The following is a 15,023-nucleotide window of genomic DNA, read 5'->3' as shown; positions in this document are numbered from 1 at the left end:
GTGCAACTGCAGGGGGTTCATGTTTAAATTGAGCTGCGTTCCTTTGGCTGCAGGAGTGGGCCTAGGCAAAGGAAATGCACAAATCCATAAATAAAGCTTGGCACGATTTCCCTGCTCTACTTAATGCCGACATTTACAAGCTCTGTTTTCCAAACCCCTCGCTTCCAAACTCCTGCACCTGCTAATTTGTTAATTCTGTTTTCACTGAGTTTAGACTTATGTATTCTTAATTACGCTAATGAAGAATAAACTACTTAAAATATTAACGTTTTGCAAACCTTAAAAAGAAAACAGTTAACAAATACCTTGCCCCTGGGGTCTGTCTTAACTGCTGGATTCACAGACCAGTCCAAGGCAATAATTTGTCTCTTGAGGAGATGTCCTGTCCTCCCTTTCTCCTTTTTCCTCCCTCCCAGGTCTCTTCTGATACAGCCTCACTTTCTCCTTTTCAGTCTGACCTCTGCTGGGAGGGAGAGCTTGCAGTTAAATGAGAATCATCCCCAAGGTGGTCATTACCTCAGATGTCTTCACCAGTTTTCTTTTTCTCTCTTGGTGTTGATCTCTCCCCTCCAAGGCTCTGTAGAGGCTCCTTGCCCTGCTCCCTTCCAGCCATCCTCACAACCAGTGTCTGGAGTTCCTGGGGTGCCACAGAGCCCTGTCCCCTCCTGTCCTCTGAGCATCCCTCAGGTACCTCTGCCGGGCAGGAGAGTTACAGTTCTGGCAGAGGAATGAGGCAGGAGACAAGGTGCGCTCCCTGCAAGGCAGGAGCTGAGCTCCCCTCCTCATGTGTCAGACAATTCCCTTTTCCTGACCCAGAGCTGGGGCAACTGAGAGGATTTTAAAAACTTTTATTCCATTTTCAGTCTCATGTGAAGGGTGAGACAATACAGATGTTACAATTCACACCATCACAATCAGAAGCCAACTATTTCCTAATTACAATGCACTGTAAGTGTTTCTTGGCCTATCAGCTTTTTACCACACCATGCTGTAGATGCCTTAAAGCCAAAAATCTAAAATTACTCCTCGTGGATCCTACTACAATGCATCTTTCATAGTTCTATTTCTCCACAGTATCCAGTCTTATTTGTAGAGCCATCCTTTGAAACTGGTTTCTAGCCCTATTTCTCTCTCAGCGATGCCTGTCATATTCCATGGCATTTCTAAGTCAGCATTTCTTCACTCAAAGTTTGCATACAGATGCACACTGTGTGAGCCTTCTGTCAGGCCCTGAGAACTCTCTACAGATCCATTTCCCACATTCATGCACCCACAATTCCACCAAATTCTCCTTTGCTCTCCCTGAACATTGCTTTGCACACTTGCTTTATGCTTTCCTGGCTTCTACCTAAACCAAAGGTCAGATCATGGCAGCCACGTACCAAAATTGTGATTTACTGCACATAAAAGGGATGGTGAGCACTGAACCTGCAAAGAGGAAAGCTGACTAATTGCTTCATTTCCCAAACAAGGACTGCCTGCAGAACGTCCCTGGCTGCCTGGGGTTTCTTCCTATCTGTGCACTCCTGATAAAAGCTGTGCTTTTTATGCTGCCAGTCTTTCCTGAATGTCTGCGTGGAGCTGCTAAATCGCAGACTACAACGTGTAGGATATCGTTCTCACCATCTCCCCGACAAGGCAGCATTGTTTCTTACAGGACAGATGGCTCACAAGATACTGATCTCTGCCAAGGGAGCAGCACTGCACTGTCTGCAAAGTGCCTCTGAAGTGACTCTGAAAGCAACTGTTGTGGCATTAAGATTGAGGATAAACCACAGCAAGGAGCAGGCCATGTGAGCAGCATCACTCTCAGCAGCGTATCAAGGAGCTGTTTCACCCCAGGAGAGCAGCCTTCCCCAGGGCTGTGTGCTCCCCTAACTGCTCACAGTCTGCACCACTAGTCTAGATTACAGTCATCATGCCATGCTTGTCACTTCCCTGGGAGTCTAGCCACACTTGCTGGGGTTTATTTTCAGCCCTCAGCTTTGGGAGTTCAATAATTATATGAGAATGTGTTCTTCTGGGAAAAAAAAAAAAAAGTTTCTAGCCTCTGGGGTGTGAAGTAAAGAGTGTGAGTCACAGAATGAACTTCATTGATGCAGAAACCAGACAGAAAGTGTCCCAAATTCTCTGGGTTTAAAAATCTCCTAACTTTAAGCCAAAATTTGCAGATTTGAGATGTGGGACAGAGAGGAGAGAAATGGGCCTTGGAGCCCTTGGACTTGGCAGAACAAGAATCACAGAAACAGAGAGTCACAGAACATACTGAGCTGGAAGGGACCCACAAGGATCAACCAGTCCAACTCCTGGCCCTGCACAGACACCCCAAAAATCCCACCCTGTGCATCCCTGAGAGCGCTGTCCAAACACTTGTTGAGCTCTGTCAGGCTTGGGGCCATGACCATTTCCTGGGAGCTGCATTTGGGGATGCCAGATCTTCTCTGCAGGCTGCTGCACCTCCTCTCAAGTCCCTTCGTGGCTGGAAAAAACCCCAGCATGATCCTTGCAGCAAGGGATGTGTCTGTGCTCTGCCCTGGTAGCAGGTCAGGGTGACAGTGGCACTGTGGGCACTGACTCAAGCCCACACACTTCAGGGATTGCCTGCTCTGCTATTTATAAAGCTAAAAGGGTGTTATCACTCAGCCAGCACAGTGCAGAAGCATCACTGGTGTTCTCCATGGAGGCAGTTTTGTAAGTCCATTAAATCATTCCAGCTAGACATCATCCACCTTGTTCACATGGAGTGACAGAGGATCCCTTTGACTCAATCCAATAAAGCAGCCACCAATTTAACAGCACTTTTGGCAGAGGAGAAATGCATTTCCTGCCTACTTAACAGGCAAGGCCTGCTGAAGCTTCTCTGCTGCAAGACACCTCTGTTACTGCCACGCTGAGCTTACAATCAGCTGTAAAATATGCTGCACACTAGAGAACTTTATTTAAGCACATTCATAAGCGTGGCTACAGACAGAAATGCAAACAGAGTGGATATCACCAGACAGACACTATTTTCAAAGGGCCCTCCTCCTGCAAATCCCTGCCCACTGACACATCTGGTTAGGGAGCCCTGACAAATAGGAAGCACCATCACCCCCATTGTCTAAGGAAAGCAAAGCAGGAGACACTTCCAACTTTTGAGAGAATATCCAGGGCAGGAAAGAACCTCATTCCACTCCACACCTTAACCACTGACTGACAGCTGAACCGCTTGTGGAAGACTGCAGTGCAGAGTGAGACCTCCCTGCTGATGTTTTCCCTCAAACAAGGCACTAGAGCAGCAGATGTACAGTGATGATGCACTGCTGGTCTCTTCTGACAAGCACTGTTCTTTCATATCCTCATTTTCTTTTGGTTTCCTCTTGCTGCTTCATCTGGAATCTTCCAATCTCTATGGCTCTGAAGGGTCTGAAAATTCAGGTATCTGATGTTTAGGCAGCTACAGGAGATAGCAGACAGCCTGGAAAGGAACAAAGGGTTTGAACAGTCCCATCTATCTCAGTGAGGGGTTTAATCCTGGGGCACAACCACTGCTGGTGACAATTCCAATCCTTATACAGCAGAGGAGATGGAAAGTTACCAGTTTGCATTACTTTCCTTTTTAGCATCCTTATTATCCTTTTTACTTCCATGCCTGGGTGGTGTCTGAAGACACCCCCACCTATTTTGCCCCACCTAAATGGAGCTACATAAATAAAACTTGTGCAAGAAGTGAGCTGTGATCAAGGTGTTCACTGAAACACAGGAAACAGGCAGAGAATTTAAGGAACTCTGCAAACTGCTGGAGGGACCACTGCAGATGTCAGACATCACTCAGACATGGTTTCCATGGTGTGTGTTACTTTTCCAGCTTTTGCTTGCTCAGGCTGACCCCACTCCTGGACTCTGAACCACCTCCTGCTGTGAACACAGTGTTCAGAACGTAATCCTCCCTTCCCAGGGCTGTTTCCAGAGCTGTATCCAGCTCTCAACACTGACTGGGGGCAGAAGTGTCAGGCTGAGATCCCGCTGCACAGCCATCTGAGCCTTTCTCCACTCCTCCATAGCTGCCAGCAGGTCTGGGGAAAGCAGCCAGAACCACATCAGCCCAGCTCCCCACAGATCATCAGGTCCATGGCAAAACAAGCAGAATTAATGTGCAGGAAATGAGATCAGTGCTCAGCTCTGCCCTGACTTTGGTTTCTCACACCAGCGATGTGAAGAGCCCGGTGTTCCACCAGAACAGGGTCTGTTAGGAAGCACACCCCATGTGGCAAAATAATCTGTGGGTGGCATCCCTGAGGTGCCTGAGGGCTTCTCTGGGGTTGAAAAGTAATCAGGACTCTCACTGGGACTCTCAGCAGCAGCATTTGATCCATCCCACAGTCACATCCCAGTGGCTGGGGACTGTTCCACTGCCTTTCCGGGCAAGCAGCTTTTCACACCTGCACTTTTGTTTGCTCCTCTCATCTGGTTCAAGGGTGTGTGGCATCACTGGTGCCTGCAAGCAAGCACAACCTGCTCTTGGTTGCTGTGACAGGAACCTCTTCTGTTCCTAGAATTCATTTTTTTTGCTTCTTCCTATTTTCAATAAATTTCACTGCACTGCTCTCCTCTTCAATGTCAGCACTTTTCTTTCCAGATACAGAAAAGCATATAAAGTGTTTGATTAAAAAACACATACAAAGAGCTAAACCCGGCTTGTATAACAAGCAACTGGCAGTGATAATGAATGAAGAGCTGGGGATTTTTTCCCTTACTCTTTCAATGGACATTGGCATAATGAGCATGTACAGCTCCATAATTTCAAGCTCTACGGTTAGTTTTACACATTTCCTTGTTCATGTAATTAGCTGTTAGCATTCTTGAACATTGTCCATTAAATTTTATTACCCACAATCTAGCTTTCATAGAAGAACAGCAAAAATTACTGCAGAAATAATATCCATGGAAGACATGTTACATGCATCATCACAAGGGAAAATTGGGACTTTTCTCTAATTCTGAGCTGTTCCTAGACAGGCTGCATGATTGATTAAAATACTGAGTCTGATCTTGCTTCTGTCACAAATCTAAAATTAATTCTTTGACTCTTTAGGATTACCCTGCATCCCTGCTAGCTTAATTACATACAGGTCTTAATTTGGATTCACCAAAAGTGTTCAGGTTCACAGTTTCCTCAAAACCTAACTTTTCAGGTTTCTTTCTGTAACTGTACTGTAGCAATGGGTTTGTATTTAGTAGCTAGTTACCTCCATATGCATGAAAAAAAAACCAAACCAAAACTATTTTTTCCTCTGATGAACTAAGGCTGAATTCTTCTCAATGCACTGAAGTTATATTCCCTGGATCCTGTGTTTTGAAGTGCCATGAGGGACCTGGTTTTTGCTTAGTGCTGCAGTACTTGCAGGCTGTCTAAATTTCCTCAGCTTCTTCAGCCTATTTCTCTGAGATTTCCCTGCTCATTAATTACCTTTGCCAGCTCAGCTCTCCAGTGGGAAGCCAGATTCAGCACCAACTTTCCTATCCTCTCCAGCACTCTGAGGAGCCCTTGCACTGTTTTCTTAGCTGGATCTTGCTGCCAGTGATGACCTCTTTTCAATTCTGTCTTAAATGCATTAGGCCAAATTTTCTATTTGCTTTCTTCACCTACCTTTGGCCCAGGTCTGACTCTTTCCTCCCTGTCTTAGGCTGAAAGATGTGGCTGGGGGTGTGTGTTCTAGCCCCATCTGTCAGAGCTGGGGCAGTTCTCTGCTGTTCCTTGGGCAGTTTTCTTTATCTCTCCCAAAACCAATCCTCCCTCCAGGACATCTCTTCTGTTCATGGGCCATTAATTATTAATTATCTCCTGTTCATGGCCAGTGAGTGTCCCTGCATGGCTGAGAAAATTCCCTCATCCCATGGGGAGATGCTCCACCCAGGGGGAGGAGCCAAGCATTCCTACCTGGATACAATCTGACTTTTGGGACACCACAGCAGCCTTTCCCCACTGCATTGCCAGAGGAGCAGCTTTCTTCCCCTCTGCATTGCCAGAGGAGCAGCTTTCTTCCCCACTGCATTCCCAGAGGAAGCCCCGGCCCATCCACACCAGCCCTGGAGCTTCAGAGGAAAACTCCACCCTTGTCCAGGATCCCTGCTCCAGCAGAAGCACAGCTGGCACTGCAGGAGGGCTGAGCCACCATGGGATGGGACTGCTGCCACCCCCCTGACCCACAGGCTGCCAGGGCCTGTTCTCACTCTGGCAGTGGTTTGTTTGTTTGTTTGTTTGTCTGTACTATTGCATTTGTATTTTTAATTTTCCTAGTAAAGAACTGTTATTCCTACTCCCATATATTTGCCTGAAAGCCTTTTAATTTCAAAATTATAATAATTTGGAGAGAGGGGATTTACATTTTCCATCTCAGGGGTGGCTCCTGCCTTCCTTAGCAGACACCTGGCTTTTCAAACTGAGACACTGCCAGAACTGCAGCTCAGGTCCACCTTTCCCGATTTCTGATCGAAACACGTAGGAATAGATTTTACCAGCTGCCAGCACCTCTGGGGTGCACAAACACTGCTCTCCTGGGCAGCCCCTGCAGCCAAGCTGTGCAGAACAGAGCCAAACAGCCACGTTCTCCCCAGCGTTCACACAGGCAAGCGTGGAAAACTACAGACACCAGCCATGCTCTGATTTTAGGTAGTGCTAAGTCAGCTGTTCACCTGTTTGGCTCTATCTATGTGAGCACAAGTTTTTTCTTTCTCCCCACAGTGAGCCAGGGATGCTGCTGCCACTGCTCATCCCACAGATCCCAGGGCAAGGAACTCATCTTTTGTCAGCAAGAGGGGGTGCTCCAGCTGGAGAGAGAACTGGTGCAGCTCTTAAATGTCTCAGTTCAATCCTTGTGCACTGAGGAATTTCTCCTAGAAGACACACTCAGAGTCTCCTGCAATTAACTCTTTCCATGTCAGCCTAGTAAGGCTCTCAGGATTCCTGTGTGCTGGAATCCTGAGAATTTCAGACTTTCTGTGCTGGCAGGCACTGACCCCCAAGAGAACACTGCATTTGACCTGAGGCCATGGAGAAGGCTTCCAAAATGGAATGACAAAACTGGGATTGTGGGGGTGGAGTTTGAGTAGAAGTGTGTCATATCACATGGTGGAAAACAGAGTTTAAGGGTTTAGAATATAGTGATAAAATTGATGTTTTAGGGCAGAGGCTGGTCCTTCTTCTTCATCTTCTTCTCCATGGGTTTGGGTGATTTTATGTAATTAGATTAAAAAGTCCACATTGTGGGCCATGGGTGGTTTGTTATTGGGTTAAAAGTAAAAATAATTCAGGTGTCATTTCTTAATTGGACAATTTAGCCTTAAAAGGCCTTGTAGAGAGGGAGACAGGGCTCCATTTTCCGTTTGTTAGAGTGAAGTGCTGTAGAACTCAGGGTTGGTGAGACTGTGACATAGATAAGAACTAATAAACATCTGAGTCCCAACAAGAAATGGCATCTCACAATTTAATCCTGACCCTGAAAAAAAGAAGCAAAGATTCTGCACACCTATGGACAAATCCAAGCACTCTGTGTTTGTTAGTAAACTGTTACTTGAATGGAAACTTTTGCTTATTTTCCCCACTGGTTTCCCCTGGAATTCCACGGTGAAGAGAAGGAGGGCCAGAAGCCATATGGACTCTACCCATAAGATCATGGTGACTACAGCTCTTCCCTCTGTCCTGCTTTTGCTCCAAGCTTTACCTTAAAATAATTAAAGGTGCTGATTGCTGCTGACCCGACTGACCCTGGCAACTGCTGTGCATCCCACCCTGCACCAGTTACTGCTGTATTTGCCCCCTCAGTCCTGCCTGTCTCCTGCCCACCCCCTCCTGCCATGATGGGAGGATGGCACTGCAGTCCTTGTCCCATCCCCAAGGCCAAGCCTTGAGGCTCCAAGAGCCATTTATTCATAGTGTGAAATTTGGAGGGATTCCAAGTTGCAGGTGCTTCTCTACCTCAAGTCTTTATTTTTCCTCCTGGTACTCTCAATTTTATTGCATCCCTGAGGTGTCTCAGAGCAGTCCACCCTCGCTCAGTCAAGGATGATTTATTTTCCTTAGTAAAATCAAAATATTTTACTAAGGGTATATTCTGCACCTCAAAACTGGTTTTGGTGGGATTTTTTTTTAATATGAGGATTATTAGCCAGTTTCCCTTTATTCGTACTTTGAGTTTTCTGTGGTGCTTTTAATGACAGCAGCACTCAAACTCACTCTGAATGCGCTGGGTCAGGTGAAGCAGTGTTCCACTTGTGAGATGCTCTCTGAAGCCAAAAAACCTGCTCAGCAAATCATCCTGCCAGTGCCAAACCCCTGCTGACTTAGCCAAGAAACCATGGATCACCTTCCAGGGGAGCTACAGGAGTGAGGGGCCTGGGTGAAAGAATCTGGACTCCTCCAAGAATTCCCTGTATTTCAGGAGAGCTCCTGAGGCCCCTTGCAAACCCTTAGCAGGATATCCAGGCTGTCACACTGTGACTGACAACAAATGTCACTTGGCTGACATTTCAGGTGGGAAGAAAAATCAAATGCTACCTGTATGTTTCACAAATTTCTTTCTGGACTTCAACTTTCCACAGAAGAAAACGAAGGGCAGCGACAGCTCCAGGGATGCTGCACTTGTGCCAAAGATCCCACAGTCTGCTCTGCTCACAAACACACACCAACACTGCACCACATAATGCCACAAGAGTGAGGGGGAAACTGCCACAAAGTGTTCAGCATAACTCAAGAATGTCCTTCTTAAAGCCTGGAAAAGGTGACACACTAAAACACACACAGACACACAGCCCACCCCTCCCTGGGGGAAAACCCCAGCTGTCCACCCTGGTTTGTGCAGCGTTAGCCACAGCACCGAGCACGGAGCCATGCAGCTCCCAAATCTGTGCTGGCTGGTTCAGAGCAGCAGTGACACCTCTGTTGCAGTGCAGCAGCAGGTTTGCACTTGCAGAAGCTGATAAATGCAAGCTCAAGGTGACTCCACTTCATGGATTAGCATCAGCTGCATCAGGGCACACGGCACAGCCTGAGCAGCAACATCAGCAACTGCAGCCCTGCAAGCAACAAATCACGGGGAAATGCTCCCTGCTCACACATGGAATGCAGGACAACATCTCAGGGAGTGTTTGCAGCCTGCTGGGCTCAGGGCAGAGGCACTGAACACACCGAAGGCAGGAGGGATGAATATTGTCTGTTAGAGACACCTCCTACATGATATTATTACTTTCCATTAAATTGAACAAGAATACCCAGGTTCTGGAAACACTGTCTCATTGTAACACCTGCATGATCGGATGAATAAATCTGTTTTAATTAACTGCCTTTTTTATAGTAGACTGTAACAAAATATTGTGAGAAAGTGAGAGGCTGATAGTTGGCTTTGAGATTTCAAATAACCCTCTCCTAATTAAATCTGTATATATTTATGTGTCATCTTGGTGCACAAGAGCACTTAGACCAATCCGTTCTTTTAACTTCCCTTCCTATTTTCTTTTCTAGTGTTAGTTATTAATTTACTATGCTCTTCCTTCACTTTGCTTCAGCCAGAGCAGAGCCAAATTGTTTCAAATGCATTTTGTGCACTCTGAATTTCACTCTGCTTATGCAGATCCATTTGTCTTGCAGACTCCAGTGACATAACTCCTAATTGCACAGCTAAAACTGAAAAGAGAAGTCACTATCCTGGACTCCTTCCTGCTTCTTTGCACTTGTGATGCCATTGACTAGACTCTCCAAACTAAAACTCTCCTCCAGCTCAGCGGGGAAGGTGTTGCAAAGCTTTGGGAGCACATCAAAGCATCTCTGTGCACTGCTGCCCATTTCATGTCCCACCAATGTGGTCTGTCACATGCTGCCACTGAACTTCTTCACTTCTCAGCCCCAAAGCCTGCTAAGCTTTGAGTTAAGTCTATTGTCACTCTCACTTTTGGGCTCTGTCTGCCTTCCTCAGCACCCCAAAAAAATAGGAAAAGAGAACAATGAGGAGTATGTGTCTATCCATGTATCAGCAGTGCTGTGCTGGGCTTGGGTGTGTGCTGCCTCAGGTGAAGTTTAGAACCCAATGAAGCACAAATATGGACCAAAACAGGACCATCTCTGGGTGCTTTGTACATCTCTGTGCAGAACTAGGGTGTGGGGTAGCAGGAAACATTGAGGGGGCTCTGCAAAGGCTGTTTTGACATTACCCTGGAGGGTGAAGATGCTCAGGTCATGGAACATTCCTGGGCTGTAACAAACACAAACAGGATTCACTCTTGCCACAGTCACACACTGCTGGGTTTTAATATTTCCTTTGAACTAAAGCTGTGCTTTTCTGCCCCATAAGGCCTTTTCATCTGCCCAGATATGAAAGGAACTGTCAGCAGTGCTACATCCTGGCTGGTCTAAAGGCAGCAGATGACTGGGTTTCCACCAGGAACAACCCATCACTTTGTAGCATCCATCAGTTCACAGGGATTCAAGCACATCAGCAGTCATGCTCCAAACAGCTACAAAAACTGAGATTCTCCAACTAAAAATCCTGGTATTCAAACACCCCTTGTGTCTCCAGCATCTCCACTGCACTGGGGAGATCCATGTGGGATAGGAAAATCCTGCAGTCTGAGGAGGCTGTTTCCAGAGTTCATTTTTCAGGTGCAGGACATTCTCTTTAGCAGCAGCTCTTGACAATGATAATTGATCCACATGGATTACACAAGAGTGTTGGATTAAAAACATTAGATTGGTCCTCTGGTTCCAAACCAAGATAAAAAAAGAATTTAAATGAGGCACGAGCAGGTCTACTTATGTGTTGGTTAATTTGGAAACAAAGCAGTACTTTTGAGCAGCATCACTTACCATGATACTTATAAATGATCTTCCCTATAAAAGACTTCACTTCCACTGAAGAACTGCCCATACTCTTCACTTTTCATATCTGAAGTCTCAATTCTTTATGACTGGATTCCCCATTTAGTACTCACGAAGGCATATTCTGTGCACTGAGATTATAAAAGATGAATAAAATGGGAATCCATCCATCACAAAATCCACCCAGCAGGATGGTGCCCCTCATGTATCCACATTTTTAGCAGCACAGTGTTCGTTTGCTTCTGAGCTAATAAACTGAACTCAGTGACAGCTCTGTGTGGCACAGCCTCAAGGAAGGAAGAAACCTGGCTTGGACTTCTCAATCTTGCTGCTGTGTTTCTCTTTCCTTGCCTGTAAAATGGGTGGAAATGCTGCTAATCTATCCTAACTCCACGCTAACAGGCTCAATCCATAAATCCGATTTAAGCTGCAATATGGGCACAGTAATAATGCCATTAACATACTTCAGATTTTCCAGAGGTAAACAAGAACTGAAAGCCTAATTTGATTTCTTTTTTCAACCCTGCATTCTCTTCACAATGCTTCAATATTTAAGCACAGGAACATGCTCTGGAGCAGGACTCAGTGCTGTGGATGCTCTCTCTGCATGCCCCAGCTGTTCCCACTCAAGCCTGGTGATCCCTTGGAAAGGGAGGAAAACCCAACCTTAATGTGTGTAACAGCTCTCACCTTGCCAGTACGACCAGAGGGCATTTGAAAAGGCTCTCAGGCTCAAGCATCAGTGTCTGGATCAAACAGAACCACATCCTGTGGCTGCCCAAAATCTCCTACAGGCATTATGGAAAATTAGAGACTATGAGCTGGCAAAAGCATGTTTGGCCAAACACCCAGGAACACCAGAGCCATTTGTAGAATCTGGATCAGGGTTTGAAATGGCCATTAGCAAGCAAAAAAACCCCTGTGTAACAGTGTTGTTGCTGTGAATAACATGACAGCAGAGATTTGACAGATGTTTGTGGTTATATCCTGGTTTAAATGTTGGATCAGGCACAGCATTCTCTCACAGCCTCAGTGCTCCAAGTTTGGCAGTTAAAGGACTTCAGCCAAGCAGAATAACCAGATTAAAGGACTTTGAGAGGGGCTCTGCAGTAGGACTGCAGGAATCACTCCTCTGTGACTCTCAGCAGCTCCTCAGTTCCCTTCACCTCAGCCTGTCACAGCACAAAACACCACATGGCTTTTACCCCCCATCTGTAACTCCGTGCTTCCAGAGGGCTGAGCCTGAACTCCTGCCCAAACTTCTGGGCTGAGTCAGCCCTCATTCTGGGAGGGACAGAAGGATGCTTCTGAAGAGGTCACTGGCACAAGTCAGGTGTTCCTGCTCCACACACACCTCTGGTCACTGAGGGGAAGCTCTGTATGCAGAAGCAGCAAAATCAGATGCTCTGATGCTAAAAAAGCAAACTCACAGAACAGTCCTGAACTGGCCTGCTCTGCACAGGTCAGTGACACAGGAGAGGAAGCCTTGTTTAGTTGGTTTTTGCAGGAGAGAAAGATTAATTCCAAAATGTATGGGAAGGTCATGGCAGCAACATCACTCTTTCATTACACCCCAAATACTTCACCCTGAATTTTGGTGCTATCACATAGTGTGCCCTAAGAAAGAATGAAAATAAACCTTCAGAGGGCAGTGAGAGCATCTGAAATAAAACACTGTTCTTCATGCCCAGATCTAAATCTTGCTAAAGTCAGTGGGAATTTTTTAATTTCTCACTGCTGCTCCTGTGCTCACAGAAGGGCCCTTCTGTTTTCACCAATTCAACCCATAGCCAGCCCCAGGACTGGTGAGAGAGAAGAGGCTCATTAGAGCCACAGTTCCCTTCAGCCTGGCAAGAACTGGAAATTCTGAGAATTTAACTCAGCCTTGGACTGGAAATGTCCCTGAGCAGGGACCAGGCAGAGTTAATAACTCTGACAAATCTGATCTTTATTCCCTACTGAAAGACCAGTGTTGGTGGCCTGAATCCCAGCCTTTCCTTGTCTTTCCCCAGCTCTCTGCTGAGAGATTTAACTACCAGGCTCTTGGATTCTCTAGATGCTCCTCTTTGCATAAATAATTAAAAACTTTGAGAGCTTGCTGACTGTTATGTTTAAAGACTGGAGTGGCATACCAGCAATCTGTAAGATTTTTGTAGGACGATCCACCTATTTTAAAGTTTTGCTCCATTCACGAGTACATTCAAATCTTTGTCAAAATCAGAGGACAACCCAGAAAGATCTGCTCATCTTTGTGTTCCCTGACCCACTCCATAGGTGCATGGCCAGTGCAGATGGCCAGCTACAATCTCCAGATTTTTGACTGGAGATGGTCCAGAAACCCTTGTATGTAAAACACTTCTATAACAGCTCTCTTCCTCTCATCCACTGCAGCATCCTGCATTTCTTTTCAGCCAAGCCACTTTTCATCCTGTCTTTTCCCAAACTATTTCAGTCAGCCAGGGGTTCATGTGGCTCCTGTGGACAGCAATGGGTTTATTTTTGGGAGGGGTGCATACCCTTCCCGATTCCATTTTGTGCCAGGAGCTGAAGTGATGGCTTGTTGACTGCTGATATTCATACTCCTGTCTTTGACAGGCAAGGCTCCCACTCACCAGCTGCTCAGCCTGTTTGATTAGGTTACAGACAGGGTGCAGGGAAAGCTGCAGGAGATAATGTGGAAGCGGAGATGCTCCGGGTGTGCGCAGGCGCGGCTTTGCAGGACCACAACAAACCTCTCCCAGCTCCCAGGGTGATCCCAGCACTGAGCTCCTGGGCACCCAGCATCCTGTGTCTGGGGAAGAGGTCAGGAGAGCTGAGAGGGTACCACTCCAAACCTGGCATCAGCTCAAGATCCACAGAAACCCACAGACAAATGTCAGAACATTTGCCCTAACTCCCCAGAAACACGGAGCTCCAGGCTTAAACAAGGCTGCACACCTTAAGGCAGAAGTTTAAACCTTGTTTAGACCTTAAATTTGAGAAGCCTGGAGCCTTTTTCCCTGCTACAGAGCATCTCCCTGCCCTGGTCTGGGTTCAGCTTGTGCCCCTTCAATCCATGGCACAGAGGAGGGACGCAGGGTCTGTCTGGAACAGGGACATGGCCCCTCTTCTCCTCTTGTGCATCCACGCTGGCCATGGGGGATCAGCCAGCACCTCAGAGCAGCTGCTCTCCCTGCCGAGGAGGCAGGAGGCTGCTGGAGCACAGGGCTGTGTCTGGGCAGCCCTGGTCCCTTCAGCAGCCCCTGTGGAGCCACTGGGCCCAGTCAGCTCCAGAATGGCCCTCATGGACTCTCCCGAGAGGAAAGTTCATCTTTGTTTTCTTGCTGAAGATACTGCAGCAGAAGCAAACTTTTAAGATTCTTCAGATGTTCAGTCTGCTCTTCCCAGATGAGGAGCCCCTGATGGTATTACACAGGACAGAAAGATCTGGGAAAAGGCTTTTCACTATAGCCCCTGCAGGGACTTTGCATCTTTTTGTTCAAACATTCTCTGTGCTCTCCTGCCCTCTTCCATAGATCACATCTTACTTCCTTTGTCCACATAACCTCTTCTTTTCAGTTAGAAAATCCCTCTCTTGCAGCAGATGCTGCTCTTTGAATCAGCCTTCCCAGCAGCTCCTCAGGGACCCCCCTCAGCTCCCTGTCCATTCAGTCACTGACCACGTCCCTGCCTCCGACTCAACCTCACAGGAGAAGTGGGTGACAAGGCACTGCCATCCTAGCAATCCTTATTCCTCTTGTTCCTATTATGAACAACTTTAGGGCGTTAGGACAATTTTATAAACCTGGAGGTCTTTCCACTTGGAAACTTTCAAATACCCCAATACACATAATGCAGAGATTTCCATTAACTGCAGCTCCAGGCTAAGTAAGAGATCAGCACCTCCATTTCCTAATGCAGCACAAACCAGAATGAACAGGACACAAAGAGAGAATGAGAGAGAGGAATTATTTCATCTTGTTGTCCCAGCCAGAGCCCTGAGCCCCAAATGGCTTCATCCTCTCACAGCTTTTGTCAGTAAGGTTTCACACAATGAAATTCTTGCAGCTTCCTATGTTATTCCATTAATACCTGTGAGAGCATGCTGAAATCTCTACGCTGGTTATCATTCTGGAACCAAAATGCCCAATAAACACTATTCCATAGGCTCCATCCTTCCCACTCTATTTTTCTG

At 46.6% G+C, this 15,023-nt stretch overlaps 1 protein-coding gene across 3 annotated transcripts in view; it reads right to left on the bottom strand.

Moving 5' to 3' along the window:
- The window catches only part of TRPC5 (transient receptor potential cation channel subfamily C member 5), a 95,080-nt gene that overhangs the window by 74,824 nt on the left and 5,233 nt on the right, over positions 1–15,023 (bottom strand). The window contains exon 1 of one of the 3 annotated variants that reach the window (XM_068205205.1): positions 306–549. The exons of the other annotated variants lie outside the window; for them this stretch is intronic. The gene's annotated coding sequence lies outside the window, so the exon portion shown is untranslated. Of the gene's footprint in view, positions 1–305; positions 550–15,023 lie in introns of those variants that run through there. 3 annotated transcript variants of the gene reach the window in all.

This window comes from Anomalospiza imberbis, chromosome 14 (genome assembly GCF_031753505.1).
Source record: "Anomalospiza imberbis isolate Cuckoo-Finch-1a 21T00152 chromosome 14, ASM3175350v1, whole genome shotgun sequence".
NCBI classification, from domain to species: domain Eukaryota; kingdom Metazoa; phylum Chordata; class Aves; order Passeriformes; family Viduidae; genus Anomalospiza; species Anomalospiza imberbis.
The sequence above is the reverse complement of the archived record's forward strand: the minus strand, read 5'-3'. Positions and strand labels throughout refer to the sequence as shown.